Genomic DNA, 14,492 nt, shown 5'->3' on the forward strand with positions numbered 1-14,492 from the left:
TTTATTTTAAATACCACAATAAATGAAAAATAAAAAAACACCGATTTACAACAAATTAATCACACCACAATTGCAAATATGAAAATAAAATCCAATAAACATGCAAAAGAAAAACAATTAAAATATTAAAAAAAAAACCCACACAAACACGCATAACACACAGCCAGGCCACACACACAAACACTCCAAGGGTCTTGCAGGTGGAAGATTTGCAGCTGAGCAGACGTCTTCTATCAGTCAGGCTGGTGTTTGATGTCTGGCTCGGTGTCTTCAATGTAGCTGTTGCCAGATGTCTCGGCCCAATTACACCACATACAATACCAGTTAGGTCGGTTTCACATTTGCACTTTATAGCGCAGCGATGACCTGCACACTACCGCCGCTAATCACCGCCCCCATCCGGTCATCACCGCCTACTAACACACATGGACGCTTGCGATCTGCGCACCCTATCTTTAGCATGGGGTGTGCAGATCGTGCGCTGGCAGGATTTTACCGTGTGCTGCGCACTTTTGAAGGTAAAATCCTGCCAGCGCACAATCTGCGCACCCTATGCTAAAGATAGGATGCGCAGATCGCAAGCGTTCATGTGTTCTAGTAGGCGGCGACGACCGGATGGGGTGGGGATTAGCGGCGGCCGTGTGCAGGTTATCGCTGCTCTATAAAGTGCAAATATGAAACCGGCCTTACACCACACAATCGCAGCATAAGAAATACAATATTACAGTTGTATGAAAATAAAATGCAGTACACATGCGACAGAAAAAAAAAAAGGATGGAAAAAAAAAATTGCATTACACACACACAGACCATACACACACACACACACACACACACACACGCTCCAGGGGTCTTGCAGGTGGGAGACTTGCAGCTGGGCAGGCAGGTTTTATAGCTCTAGTTCAATCTTCTATCAGTCAGGCTGCAGTCGGATGTCTTGCTTGGTGTCTTCAGTGTTGCTGGTGCCGGATTGTCTGGGCCCAATTACACCACATGCCATACACCACACAATCACAGCAATCACAGCATAAAAAATACAATATAATTACAGTTGTATGAAAATAAAATGCAGTACACATGCAACAGAAAAAAAAAAAAGGATGGAAAAAAAAAAAATGCATTACACACACACAGACCACACACACACACACACACACACACACACACACAACGCTCCAGGGGTCTTGCAGGTGGGAGACTTGCAGCTGGGCAGGCAGGTTTTATAGCTCTAGTTCAATCTTCTATCAGTCAGGCTGCAGTCGGATGTCTTGCTTGGTGTCTTCAGTGTTGCTGGTGCCGGATTGTCTGGGCCCAATTACACCACATGCCATACACCACACAATCACAGCAATCACAGCATAAAAAATTCAATATAATTACAGTTGTATGAAAATAAAATGCAGTACACAAGCAACAGAAAAAAAAGTATGAAAAAAAAAAACAGACATGCAACACTCGCAGACCACACACACACACAGGCAGGCTACACACTAGCAGGCCATACACACACACACACACACACAGAAATGTCATAAATAGGTATACTCACACTTGTAGGCGAGCTGGTACTGGCAGGCCTCTTGATAGCTGATATGTGTGGCAGCTTGGTGGCTGTCTGCAGGCTTGGTGGGTGTCTGGCAGGCTTGGTGGGTGTCTGGCAGGCTTGGTGGGTGTCTGGCAGGCTTGGTGGGTGTCTGGCAGGCTTCGTGGGTGTCTGGCAGGCTTGGTGGGTGGCTTGGTTCCTGGCTGGCTTGCTGGCTGACTGCTACTGCATGTCTGGGCCCAATTAGCCCACCTTATATAGTTTTGGGACTGTCTGGAAAAGTATCTTTTTTTTCTGGGCATGCGCCGTGCGATTTTGCGGATCCTGCCGGCGGATTCCGCAAAATCGCGGGTCCTGGCGGATCCGCCGCCCATAGGCGCCCATTCTACCACATGGCTGATGACGGTGGATCCGCCGCCACCCGCCATTTTGACGGCGAAAAAAAACGTTGCAAGCTCCGTCCCCCTCAGACAGAATCCTCAAGGAATTTTGCGGATCCGCCGAATACAGGACGCAACGGACGACCATCCGTCAAAATCCGCCACTAATGTATCCCAATGGGGGAAATGGCGGATCCGCAACAAGAAAAAGCGGATCCGCCATTTTCAAATTTTGGCGGATTTTGACTGATGGCAAAAAACTGAAGTGTGAAAGAGGCCTTACATGCGCAAAATACGTGACCACACCTTTATTACGGTTGACATACGGAGCACTATTTATGAGACATTTCTCCGTATTACGCATGTAAACTACGGACCGTATTTTGCGTCGGTTAGTGTCACCTCGGCCTTAAAGTGGAGTAAAAGTGTGACACCATTGTTCTCAGCAGTGATCTGTGAGACAGTGATGTTTCCAAGGGTCTTCTCCATGCTGTTCCTTCCATTCAGCATTTTTCCCATCCATTTGAACATTTTCACTGCCTCCCAGACCTCTTTGTAGGGTCTACCAGAAAAAAAACTTGGCTTTCCCACTGACTCCCATTATATTCGTTATTCTAAATGAGCATTCGAAAATTAGGAATTGCTTCATTCCAGCAATGAGCACGGAAACATTTTTGTGCTCGCTTATCTCTAGTTACCATGTAAAACTGCTATTAGAATAAATTAGATTGATTCTGAATCTTAATGATCACTGTTGATGTGAAATATTATGTTTTTTTACGTGCATGAAACACATCTCTTTTTTGTTCTCGCTGGCAACATCATGTATTTTACTGCTGATAGAACATGTACGGTAGTTGCCGAGCTTTTAATTATGTGCTGGACCTTGAAAAATCAGATATTGTTAAATTAATAAATGACAAAGACATTCCCGGAAGAACCCTCTTCTCTGCCTTGCACAATTCCTTTCTTGACCTCAATTATACTATAGCAGGTAAGCTAAGCAGACAGAACCCCTGAAGATATTATGGATTTGCTACTCCTTCTTGGATTGTTTAATATTTATACAAATTGCAATAATTCTAGCAGCCACATCAAACAGTGCTGTAGCCTTATTATTCATCTATTCTTTTAGAAGTTTTGAAGAATGCAAGACACAAAAAATGTTCTGCTGTGGGATTTATTTTACTGCAATTTCTCTTCTTGACTGTGATAGTCTAACATTATGACAGAGGCACTGAGTGTGATTAAACACATGGGAGCTGATTTATAGCGTTTTAGCTCAGCTTAGAAATCCTCATCAGGAGGGAATTATTTTTACAGTGATACAGCTAAAAGATATCATTCCTTTGAAATATACATTTGTTGATTGCTAACTTTAAAAAAACAGATTTTATAAAATAGAATGTATTTTTAAGGGAACCTGACAGCTGGTACAGAGACTGGCTGTATGATTTCAGCCACAAATGTTTGACTCTAAACTGCTGTGGTGTTTCAGAGAAAAATATACTTTTACCCCTTCGCGACATGTGCTTTACATGTACGGTGCTGTGGCAGCTGCGTTCCGGCAAATTGATCCGAAAAAGAACACACATGAACCCAGAAAAATCATAAAAATATAAACCTTTATTAAATAGCCAAAAGACTTATGCTGTATGACATACAGAATTAAAAAGTGGTAAACCCAAAATAGGACACCACTACCCACATTTACAAAAGGAGGCTGCACATGTCTAGAGAACCCCAACAATCCCTCATAAGACGCTACATAGCTGTGAGAGAGTGCCACAAAGGCACAATGATTTCTATCTAAATAGCTAACAATCCTATGCAAATAGTATTAATAGTGCAGAGATTGATTTTTACCTCCTGTGGGTGATGGTGTCAGCCCCAACGCATGTTTCGGCGCTCAGCCTTCTTCCATGGGTTGGCATCACACCAGCACAGGCATATCTTTATATTAAGACTGCTCCAATAACAAATCACGTATCAACTCCTGTGTTCCTACATGAATTCTAATTGGTCAAAAGGCCAGCTATGGCTGAATGTAGCTCACGCCCAAATTCTAAGACAGCCAATAGATAAACCAAGGGGGAGGTGCTAGTCATTGGTAGTGGGAGGGACAAACCGCCCTTTTAGCCTATCAAAACAAGCTCCTCACATGAGCTTTCCCCACAAGACACGCCCACCCCGGACCCCAAGTGTATCTAAATACATCAAGATCAGGGTATCCTGAAGGTGTCCCGCTATAGCGGCGCACACTGCACCGACAAGGCAGCATCGGGGAATCACATGATGCGGTAAAACGCCACGCCCCGAACCGCGAGTCAAGCTCTGCCCACTAATGACGTGAGCCGAGCTGAGTCACATGACCAGGACGCGGCGCTGAGAGCTGCCTCCTGCAATGCCCTAGAAGCCGTCCAGTGGGCGCGTGCGCACAGCGGGCACCCTGGGCAGCCATGATCCGATTGGACAGCATTAAGGGGCTAAATACATTAAGAGCTAGTCAGCACTTGAAATAAGACGAGCAAGTTCACACAAAGGAGCATGAATATTGGACCTTATCATCATAATATCAAGTAATAAGTATAGGTCACCATTGTTAAATAGAAGAATCAATGTAGAAAAAGGGGACACAGCTGAGATGGTAACATATTAGGGACATACAAATAACCCTATTCGGCCATACAGAAATCCAATAATCAGGCACAAATTAACCCTACGCATGCGTATGTTATCAAGCCCACGGTGGGGCATATTTTTGTTCTTTACAATAGTAAGGGGTTGTTAGATATTGCCATACATTCTAATAGGCCACACAAAAATCAAATGTATCCAAGCAAAATTTAACCCTACATATGGGCATAACATCGGCCGAGGGTGCAACCTATTACTATTGTATATAAGAACAAGAATCATTAGGTGTTACCCTAGATTCCAATAGGTAAGGATGACCATATTAATAAAGATCTATACACATCAAACATAACTTCAATTTTAGAAAGCAATTTCCCTTGTATAGAAACCCATATTGCACAAGTTATAAAATATTACAAAGGACGATCTTACAAAAGTTCCCATAAAAACTAGGTAATAATAATATATGTTCTTGATTATAACCACAACAAAGGGGAAATTATTTATATATATCATAACCATATAAATTTCGATAAATACGGAAATGATGCTTGTCTTAGAGTATTCGGCCCATCATCAGTTCCAGGATTTTTGTGATGTTCCAATCCATGTTATGACTTGAAAGGAGTAGTCTCTTATAAAATACAAAGATATGCTCTACAATTAAAAACAAAATAAAATAAAATTAGTGAAAGTAAAAACAAGGTGAGATAAAAATTGACCTAAACACGTCAAAGAAATGGAATGAAGCTGCAGGTTTTATTTAAACCCTGTGGATGGTCTTCAGAGTCCAAATCCATTTGGTCTCTAACCATGCTAGCAGCCGACTCATTTCTCCTCCCCTGATATCTAATAGGAGTCTGTCGATACCTCTAACTTTTAGCCCTTTGGGGTCGCATTGGTGGTACAACTTAAAGTGTCTTGGTAATGTGCGTAAATGGTCTATACATATCTCCTCCTTGGCAGCAAGAATATCCCGGACAAGCTCCTTAACCCGTATTTTCAAGGCTCTAGTCGTGAGACCTACATAAATCTTCCCGCAAGGGCAATGGGCATAGTACACAACCACTTTGGTTGAGCATGTAATGGATTGAGTAATCTTGTAGTTCTTGCTGCCATCTGAGGACAAGAAAGTAGTTGCACATTCAATGTTTGGAGTTGGTGTCAAATAACTGCCAAGAGTACGGTCATCAAGGAGTAAAGGCCAATACTTGGCCATAACCTTTCGCATTAAATTCCAATGTGAATGGTAGGTAGTAACCATTCTGACCTTATTTGTTTCACTTTTCCTTTCTTTCACAGCTTTGCTTGGGGTATATATCAAATCATGTCTTTTAGAACCATTGGCCCAATCATATGCCAACTTGACCTGTCTCCTGCTATAACCTCTAGTAAGAAATCTTTTTTTCAAATTGGTCGCTCTTTTATGAAAGTCAGTATCCGATCAACAGATACGTCGGACTCTCAAGAATTGTCCAGTGGGTATAGACTTGATGACTTGTGCAGGATGGTCTGATTGTGCATGCAACAATGAATTTGTAGAGGTCTCTTTTCTGAACAAATCAGTCTGCAAAAAACCTATTTTATAACACTTCATCGTGACATCTAGTAAGTCGATAGATTCCGTGTGGTACCTATATGTCAACCGTAGATTGAAATTATTGACATTTAAATCCTCAAAAAATGAAACTAACTGTTCTAAAGTACCCTGCCAGATCATGAAGACATCATCGATGTACCGCACCCAAAAAGACACACGGTCCATTGATGTGTGTCGATCTGACAGGAAGAGGTCCCTCTCCCACAGCCCCAGGCACAGATTCACATAGGAGGGTGCAAAAGCCGCTCCCATGCCTGTTCCCTGGAGCTGTAGGTGGAGGGACCCCCCAAAAAAGAAAAAATTGTGTTTAAGTGCAAACTCCAAAATTGTCAGAATAAACTGGTCCTCCTCTTTCGTAGAATTTGTCAAACTTAGATAGTATGCTGTCGCTTTCAGTCCATCCTCATGTTGAATGCTCGTGTATAGAGCCTCGACATAACAAGTCACAAGTATAACCCCCTCCTTAACATTAAGGGAGTCAATTTTCTTTAAGAAGTTACTCGTATCACGAATGTACGAGGGCAATGTTTCCACCAAGGGCTTCAATTGAGCGTCGATGTATTTGGAGACCTTTTCCACAAAATTGCCCACACCTGAGACAATTGGCCTACTGGGAGGTGTCCTTCAATCCTTATGTATCTTTGGTAAGAGGTATAGGGTAAAAACCCTAGCTTCTGATACAATAAGTGTATCTCGTAATTTCTTAGAAATAATGCTTTGTTCCAGAGCCAAATCCAAAATTTTAACTAATTTTTCAGAATATTCAACCAAAGGATTGTAGGACAACCTCCGGTTTGTCCCGCAATTGGCGGTAAGCCTCAGCTTCGTATAATTTACATGGCCACACAACCACATTTCCACCCTTGTCCGACGGTTTTTTAACAGCGTCCTGTAGTTCCTTTAATCATTCGGACTATTACGTTCATCTGATGTTAGATTATCTTTGTAGATACTGGACGGAATTTGTTCTAATTCATTAGAGACTAGCTGTACAAACAGTTCTATATTGGGACAGTACGGCAATGCGCATACATGTACAGCACCATGATCGCGGAGGCTCACACTGAGCGCCGCTGCGATCGGGTACGGGTGTCAGCTCTATGTGAGAGCTGACACCCTGCAGCAATGCTCATGATCGGTGCTAGCACAGATCGCAGGCATTTAACCCCTCAGATGCCACTGTAAATGTGACAGACAACGAGGAGCATCGCACAGGGAATGAGTTCCATGTGTGGTTCCATAAGCATAATGTGCTGCGATCGCATTGTGCTGATGGTCTCTATGGTGAACCCTGGCCACAAGATAGCTTTGGGGTTCTGCAGGGAAGGTGGCCTGAGAGCACCTGCTAAGAGCAGGAGCTGACACACCTCCTCCTCTGCCTGTCAGATGCTGCACTAATGCTCTGCACTGCAGAAGCATTGTAGAGTATCAGATCACCTATCTGTCACGGTACAGTGATGTCTCATCCTGGAACAATGTAAAAAAGTTTTAAAAAGTTATTAAAAAGTATAAAAATATAAAAAAAAATCCCCAAATAAAAACAAAAAAAAATAACATGGCAATCCAATAAAACCATTTGTGTAAAAAAATAATTTTTTTTAAAGCTTTTTGGAATTTGTAAGTGTTTTATAACACCAAGATGTACCACAGAGCATGTGATACTATATGGGTAAGTAATTGAATGCAGAAAATGTTTTCAACACTTTGTGAGTGTTTAGATATCACAGAAATGTACTCCACATCCCCGAATACTACATGGAGAGTAATTTAACCAACAAATACAGAATACTGTAGATGTGAGTAATTTAACCCAGAACTTTTTTTATGCTTTTTGGAAGTGTTTTAATACAGGAAAGATGTATATCTTTGTACCGTGTTAGCCAGTAGATAGAAAAATATTCAGGATTGAGAGTCCTCAGTAGTTGATACCTTTTAATGGCTTACTGAAAAGATGGTTGGTAACACATTGCAAGCTTTCGAGACTACTCAGGTCTCTTCATCAGGCTAACTAATGCAAAATCTGAAGTCACATATTTATGCACAGTACAGCCTAGAAAAAATGCAATAGATAAGACAAGTGACGTGAAGTAGAACTATCAATATGGGAGAGGGAGAAACATAAATATAAACATTGGACCAGTTCATAGATAAAGAGTCCGGATGTTTTATGGTCCTCTGATTGGGGTCTAGTTCTGTGATGTGATGCCCCCACAAGGTTTTAAAAGGAAATTCCTTAATTGATGTAAAAAGACATAAATCCATGCGACACATTCATTCCAGCACTGAGAGTGTCAAAGGTCGTCATAAATTTGTACTCCCAAACTCATCTCTCTCTGAGAATTGATGTTACCTTTCAATACCAGTAATTTCATATCCACGTTGCTGTGATCAGGGATACAGAAATGTTTTGCCACAGGTAGATCCATTCTTTTTTCTCTTATTGTTTGACGATAAGTATTCATCCTTGTTCTAAGCTTTTGCCCTGTCTCCCCCACATACAGACCCCCAGTTGGACATTTAGTACAAATAATTAAGTACACCACATTAGATGTAATGCAGGTGAAAGTACCTGGGATCTTGTAGTCCTGATGTGAGTTGGGGATCTTTATCTTGTCCGTGGTCATTATAAATGGACAGGTTTTACATTTTTTCTGGTTGCAAGGAAATGTTCCTGCAGCTGTTGGAGAGGACAGGGAGCTTCTGACAATGATGCTTCTTAAATTTGGGGGCTGCCTAAAGCACAGCAGTGGGGGATCTGGAAAAATGGATTTTAATCGGGCATCTTTTTGTAGTAAAGGTTGTAATTTCCGTGCAGCTCTCCTTAGCACCTCCAGATTTGGGTTGTAGGTGACTACTAGAAGCACTCGGTTATTTTCTTCTTTAGCTTTGTAATGTAGCAGGTGATTCCTTGACAATCTGGTGGCTCTTGTAATTTGGTTTTCAATTGTTCTTGGATGGTAACCCTGATTCAAAAAGGTCTTTTTTAGGCAACCAAGGTGTTTGTCTCTATCCATGGGGTTGGAACATATAAGATTGTATCTGATGGCTTGGCTATAGATAATAGAGTTCTTTATGTGTTTTGGATGGAAACTGTCCCATTTAAGGTATGTTGGACGGTCGATTGGCTTCTGATACAGGGATGTCTCTATTTCATTGTTTTTTTAGCTTAATGATGGTGTACAAAAAATTAATCTCAGTACTGGAGTAGTTGAGTGTTAAATTGATGGTGGGATGAAATTGATTAAACTGTTCGTGGAACGTCTTTAGCTGTTGCTCAGACTCCGTCCAGATGATTGAAATATCATCAATAGTGTTGAGCATTCCGATACCGCAAGTATCGGGTATCGGCCGATATTAGCGGTATCGGAATTCCGATACTGACTTCCGATACTTTTGTCATATCGGATTCCGGAATCGGAAGTTCCCATCATGCTATGAGCCTGCTTGCTTTGATTAAGCCAATGGGAATCCTCCGAAGTGTGGGCACATCCTGTTAGGCATGTAGGCATGTTAACTATTGGCATGGCTGTGATTGGCTGCCGAAATGATGTCATGATGCACTATAAAAGCCACCGCAGCCGCCATTTCTGGTCACTCTGCTGTGAATTCAGTTAGGGACAGGCTGCTGTAGAAGACTGTGAGGGACAGTTAGAAATAGCGATTCCACCAAACATCTAGTGCTTTACCCAGGCTACATAAACCACCACTGTAGCCTTCTTTGCCCTAGCAGCAGTGTTCACAGCTGTCTGCAAGGGCTGTGTGAGTGCAGCTCACGCTGTGGAGTGGGTCCTGCAGCCACGTCAGGCTGTAGGCCACCCAGTGTGATCACTGCTGCCTCATACATCTTTTAATTTTTGAGCTGCATTTTTTACATAATTTCAATCTAGTGTGTTTCCATCCGTATCCATATACGTTGGTTGCAAACACTAGTAGTAGACAGCGGAGCCTTTCTGCAGCCTTTCAGTGCTAGTGTCCACTTTGCTGCACTGTTCACGGCTGTCTGAGAGGTCTCTGACTGTGTGTGAGTGCAGCTCACGCTGAGTAGTGTGTCCTGCAGCTACGTCTGGTTGTAGGACGCTCAGCGTGTCACTGCCTCACACATTTTTCTTTTATTGCAGCTCATTTTTTCTTCTATTAGTGTGCATCCATCCGTCTCCATCTACAGTGGTTGCAAACACTATATAGGAGTACACAGCGGAGCCTTTCTGCAGCCTGTCAGTGCCAGTGCCCACTTAGCTGCACTGTTTACGGCTGTCTGAGAGGTCTCTGACTGTGTGTGAGTGCAGCTCACGCAGAGTAGAGTGTCCTGCAGCTACGTCTGTTTGTAGGACGCTCAACGTGCCTCACACATATTTGTCTTTGAGTGCAGCTCATTTTTTCTTCTATTAGTGTGCATCCATCCGTATCCATCAACATTGGTTGGTTGCAAACACTATATAGGAGTAGATAGAGGAGCCTTTTTTTCTGGCTTGTGCCCTGCCGGCGCAGCCAGATTAGTATTACCCAATTTTTTTGGAGCCTCATCTTTTGCATTGTAGGTTACCTGCCTGCATTGTAATAGCTCCAAAAAGTTGGTGATACTATCAGTTTCAATTCTTTGTTCACATACTTTGAGTTTGTTTCCAACAAAGAAACCACAAAAAAAGTTCACCAAACACTACATTTGGAACTTGTGTAGGCCACATCAGCTCCTATTAAAGTGTAGTCCACACACACACACTTCATAAAATTAGTGTTTCTTGTACCTGTAACCAGCTGTTCAGGAATAAGCACACTAAGGCCCCCCGTTGTACTTTTCTGCCTATCTTAAGCAGTCTGGCAAGATGAAGAAGGCAGGGAGTAAGGCGCGTGGGCGTGGGCGTGGGCGTGGAGTTTCAGCAGGGAGAGGACGTGGGGATTCTGCAGGGAGAGGACGTGGGGATTCTGCAGGTAGAGGACGTGGGGATTCTGGGCCTGCTGCGGGCACCAGTGGATCAGCATCCCCCAGTTTTAGCAGGCAAGAGTCCTTTATGCACAGCTTTGTAGGACCTCAACGTACCCCACTGCTGCGGGAGGAACAAATTGAAGCCGTTGTCGGCTGGATGGCAGCTAACGCATCAACTTCAATTACTTCCGCATCCTCTCAGGACCAGAGCACCGAAGAGCAACCATCTGTCTCTTCACCACCTGCCAAAGTGCCCAGGCAGTCAGAGAGACATGGACAGGAGTCATCACAGTCTCTACTTCTGTTCTCGGAATCTGTTGGCTTGGAAAGAGGGGGCCAGCCAAGCAGCATTCCTGAATGTGAAGAAGAGGGAGTATGCAGTGATGCGCAACTTCTTTGTCCCTCTGAATCTGAAGAGGCGAGTGGGCCAGTGCCTATGGTCAGCACACCTCAGTACGCATCAGATGATGACGAGACTCAGTTGCCACTTTCTGGTGCGTACGGTGCTGGCGAGACAACCCCGGAGAAGCAGCAGTTTGAAGAGGGGGGAGGGAAGATGATGAGGTCCTTGACCCATCATGGCGTGAGGAACAGGAAGGTGGTGGGAGCAGCTCGGAGGAAGAGATTCCCCTACCGGCCAAAACAGGAGGCAGAGGGAGGGGGAAGACTTGGTTGCCTGTACCCTCCACTTCGGCACCCGTTAGGAGCATTCCTCATTCCAAAGGCAAAACGGGCGCTCCCAAGAGTTGCAGTGCGTGGTCCTTTTTTGACACAGTTGCAGATGACATTTGCTTTGTCAAATGCAAGCTGTGTCATCAGATAGTCAAAAGAGGGAGAAATGTCAGCAACCTCAATACCACAAATATGTGGAAACATGTGCGCACCAAGCACGAGTTGGAGTTGCAGAGACACCCTGAAGACGTAGGCCAACGTACAGCACCACCTACCACCTCTTCAGTTCGTGTTGGGGCCTCTTCCTCCAGCTCACACACTGCTGGTTCGGCTTCCTCACAGGATCGCCAAGGAAGAACCTCTGCCACTGTTGTCCGGAGACCCTGTCAGATTCCACCCATAGCAGCACGTTCCCATCCATCACAGCCATCGGTAGCACAGGCATGGGATAAAAGGCGCCCTTACTCGGCAAACCATCCCCGAGCACAGTCTCTGAATGCTGGCATTGCCAAACTTCTGGCAGTTGAAATGCTGTCATTCAGGCTGGTGGACACTGACACCTTCCGGGACTTAATGGCATTGGCAGTCCCCCAATACAACGTGCCCAGCCGCTTTTATTTCAGCAGGCGAGCCATCCCTGCCCTGCAGAAACATGTTGAGGGCAAAATAAAACATGCGCTACTAAACGCCGTTAGTAGCAAGGTCCACCTGACCACCGATGCGTGGACCAGTAACCATGGACAGGGACGATACCTTTCCCTCACTGCCCACTGGGTCAATATTGTGGAGCCGGGTACAGATCTGGAGAGTGGCGCTGTACGTGTTCTTCCAATGCCACGGATTGCAGGACTCCAGTCTGTACACATAGACTCCTCCTCCTACTCAAGTTCCTCAGAAACAGCAGAGCAGGAGCCTGTTACGACCGATATGAGCACAGCCGTGGCCAAACGTCAACAGGCTGTACTCAAATTAATTTCTTTGGGGAATCGAAGCCACACAGCGCAGGAGCTCTGGAATGCTATCAAGCTGGAGAGCGATGTGTGGTTTGGGCCAGCGAATCTCCAGCCGGGCTTGGTAGTGTGTGACAATGGCCGAAATCTGGTGGCAGCTCTTGGCCTAGGCAACCTCACACACATCCCATGTCTGGCACATGTGCTTAACTTGGTCGTGCAGAGCTTTCTGAGGGACTATCCGGATCTTGATGCACTGTTGCACAAGGTCCGCATAGAGTGCGCTCACTTGCGGCGTTCCAGCACGGCAAGATCGCGCCTCGCTGCTCTGCAGCGACGATTTGGCCTTCCGGAACATCGCATCATATGTGACCTACCCACCCGGTGGAATTCAACGTTACATATGTTGGAGCGGTTGTGTGAGCAGCAGGCAGCAGTCATGGAGTACCAGCTGCATCAGGCGCAAACAAGTCGCACTGTGCGCCGTTCACACTTCAGCACCATTGAGTGGGCCTCTATGAAGGACATCTGCCTCGTTTTGCGTGCCTTCGATGAATCCACGCGGATGGCGAGTGCAGATGATGCACTAGTCAGCATGACTGTCCCCCTTATCGGCCTGCTTCAACAAACACTGCAAGCACTAAGGGATGAGGTTTCGGAAGAGGTGGAGGATGAGGAGTCCCAAATGCCATCTGCTTCTGGACAGTCTGTGCTACGTGTTTCCTCACAAAGGCCTAGGCAGGGGACACTTTGTGAGGAGGATGAGGAGGAGTCGATGGAGGAGGAAGACATCTCTCCAGAGGAGGGAGGTACACAAACCTCTACTCAGTATGTACAGCGAGGGTGGGGTGATGCAGAGCAGGCCGAGGTCACGCCTCAAACAGGGGACAGCGGTTCTTTGGCAGTCTTCAGCACATGAGTCTTCAGCACATGGTTGATTTCATGCTGCAGTGTCTGAGAAACGACCGCCGCATCGCCCACATTCTCGTCTCGGCTGATTATTGGGTGTACACCCTCCTAGATCCTCGCTACCGGGACAGCATACAAAGGCTCATACCAACGTTGAACCGGGAGCGTAAACTGCGGGAGTACGAAGAGTCACTGGTGCAGTCCATAATGTTTTCCATTCCACCCGACAGCATTGTTGCTAGTGCTTTACAAAGCAGCTCTGTGCGTCGAGGCAGTGGAGGAAACTCTGCACAAAGAGGGAGCAGAGGCAGCGCCGCAGCACAAGGCAAGACCACTATGGCCCAAATGTGGCAAAGTTTTGTGTGTCCACCACAATTGTCTACTCCATCAGCGACGCCTCGAGTCAGCAGGAGGCAACGCTTCCGTCAGATGGTGTCAGACTACATGTCTTGCCCTGTCACTGTACTCCCAGATGGCTCTTCCCCCTTCAAGTTTTGGGTCTCTAAGCTGGATACATGGCCAGAGCTTAGCCAGTATGCATTGGAGGTGCTGGCTTGCCCTGCTGCCAGTGTATTATCGGAACGTGTCTTTAGTGCCACAGGTGGTGTACTAACAGACCGTCGCACGCGACTATCTTCCGATAATGTTGACCGGCTGACTTTTCTGAAAATGAACAAGGCCTGGATCTCCAAAGACTTTGCCATTCCTCTTGCACACTAAATTAGTGGTTGGCAACTGTATCCAGGTCTGCTGGTGTGTTCATTTTTCTACCACCTGAACTATAATCCCTGTGCTTCAACACAGCCAGTTGTCGCTCAGATGTGTCGTCTGCACAGAGAAACACACTAGCTCCTGTGTTAGTGGGGTTCAGTAACGC

General features: G+C 45.1%; 1 long non-coding RNA gene across 1 annotated transcript in view; it reads right to left on the reverse strand.

The window, feature by feature from the left end:
- Positions 1 to 3,545: 3,545 nt before the first annotated feature.
- LOC141100946 (uncharacterized) overlaps positions 3,546 to 14,492 on the reverse strand; it is a 208,591-nt gene continuing 197,644 nt past the window's right edge. The window contains exon 4 of the long non-coding RNA XR_012234823.1: positions 3,546 to 5,217. This is a non-coding gene — a long non-coding RNA (uncharacterized lncRNA). The remainder of the gene's footprint in view (positions 5,218 to 14,492) is intronic.

Source organism: Dendrobates tinctorius, unplaced genomic scaffold (genome assembly GCF_039654945.1).
Source record: "Dendrobates tinctorius isolate UK_male_01 unplaced genomic scaffold, ASM3965494v1 ptg000111l, whole genome shotgun sequence".
In the NCBI taxonomy this organism is placed as follows: domain Eukaryota; kingdom Metazoa; phylum Chordata; class Amphibia; order Anura; family Dendrobatidae; genus Dendrobates; species Dendrobates tinctorius.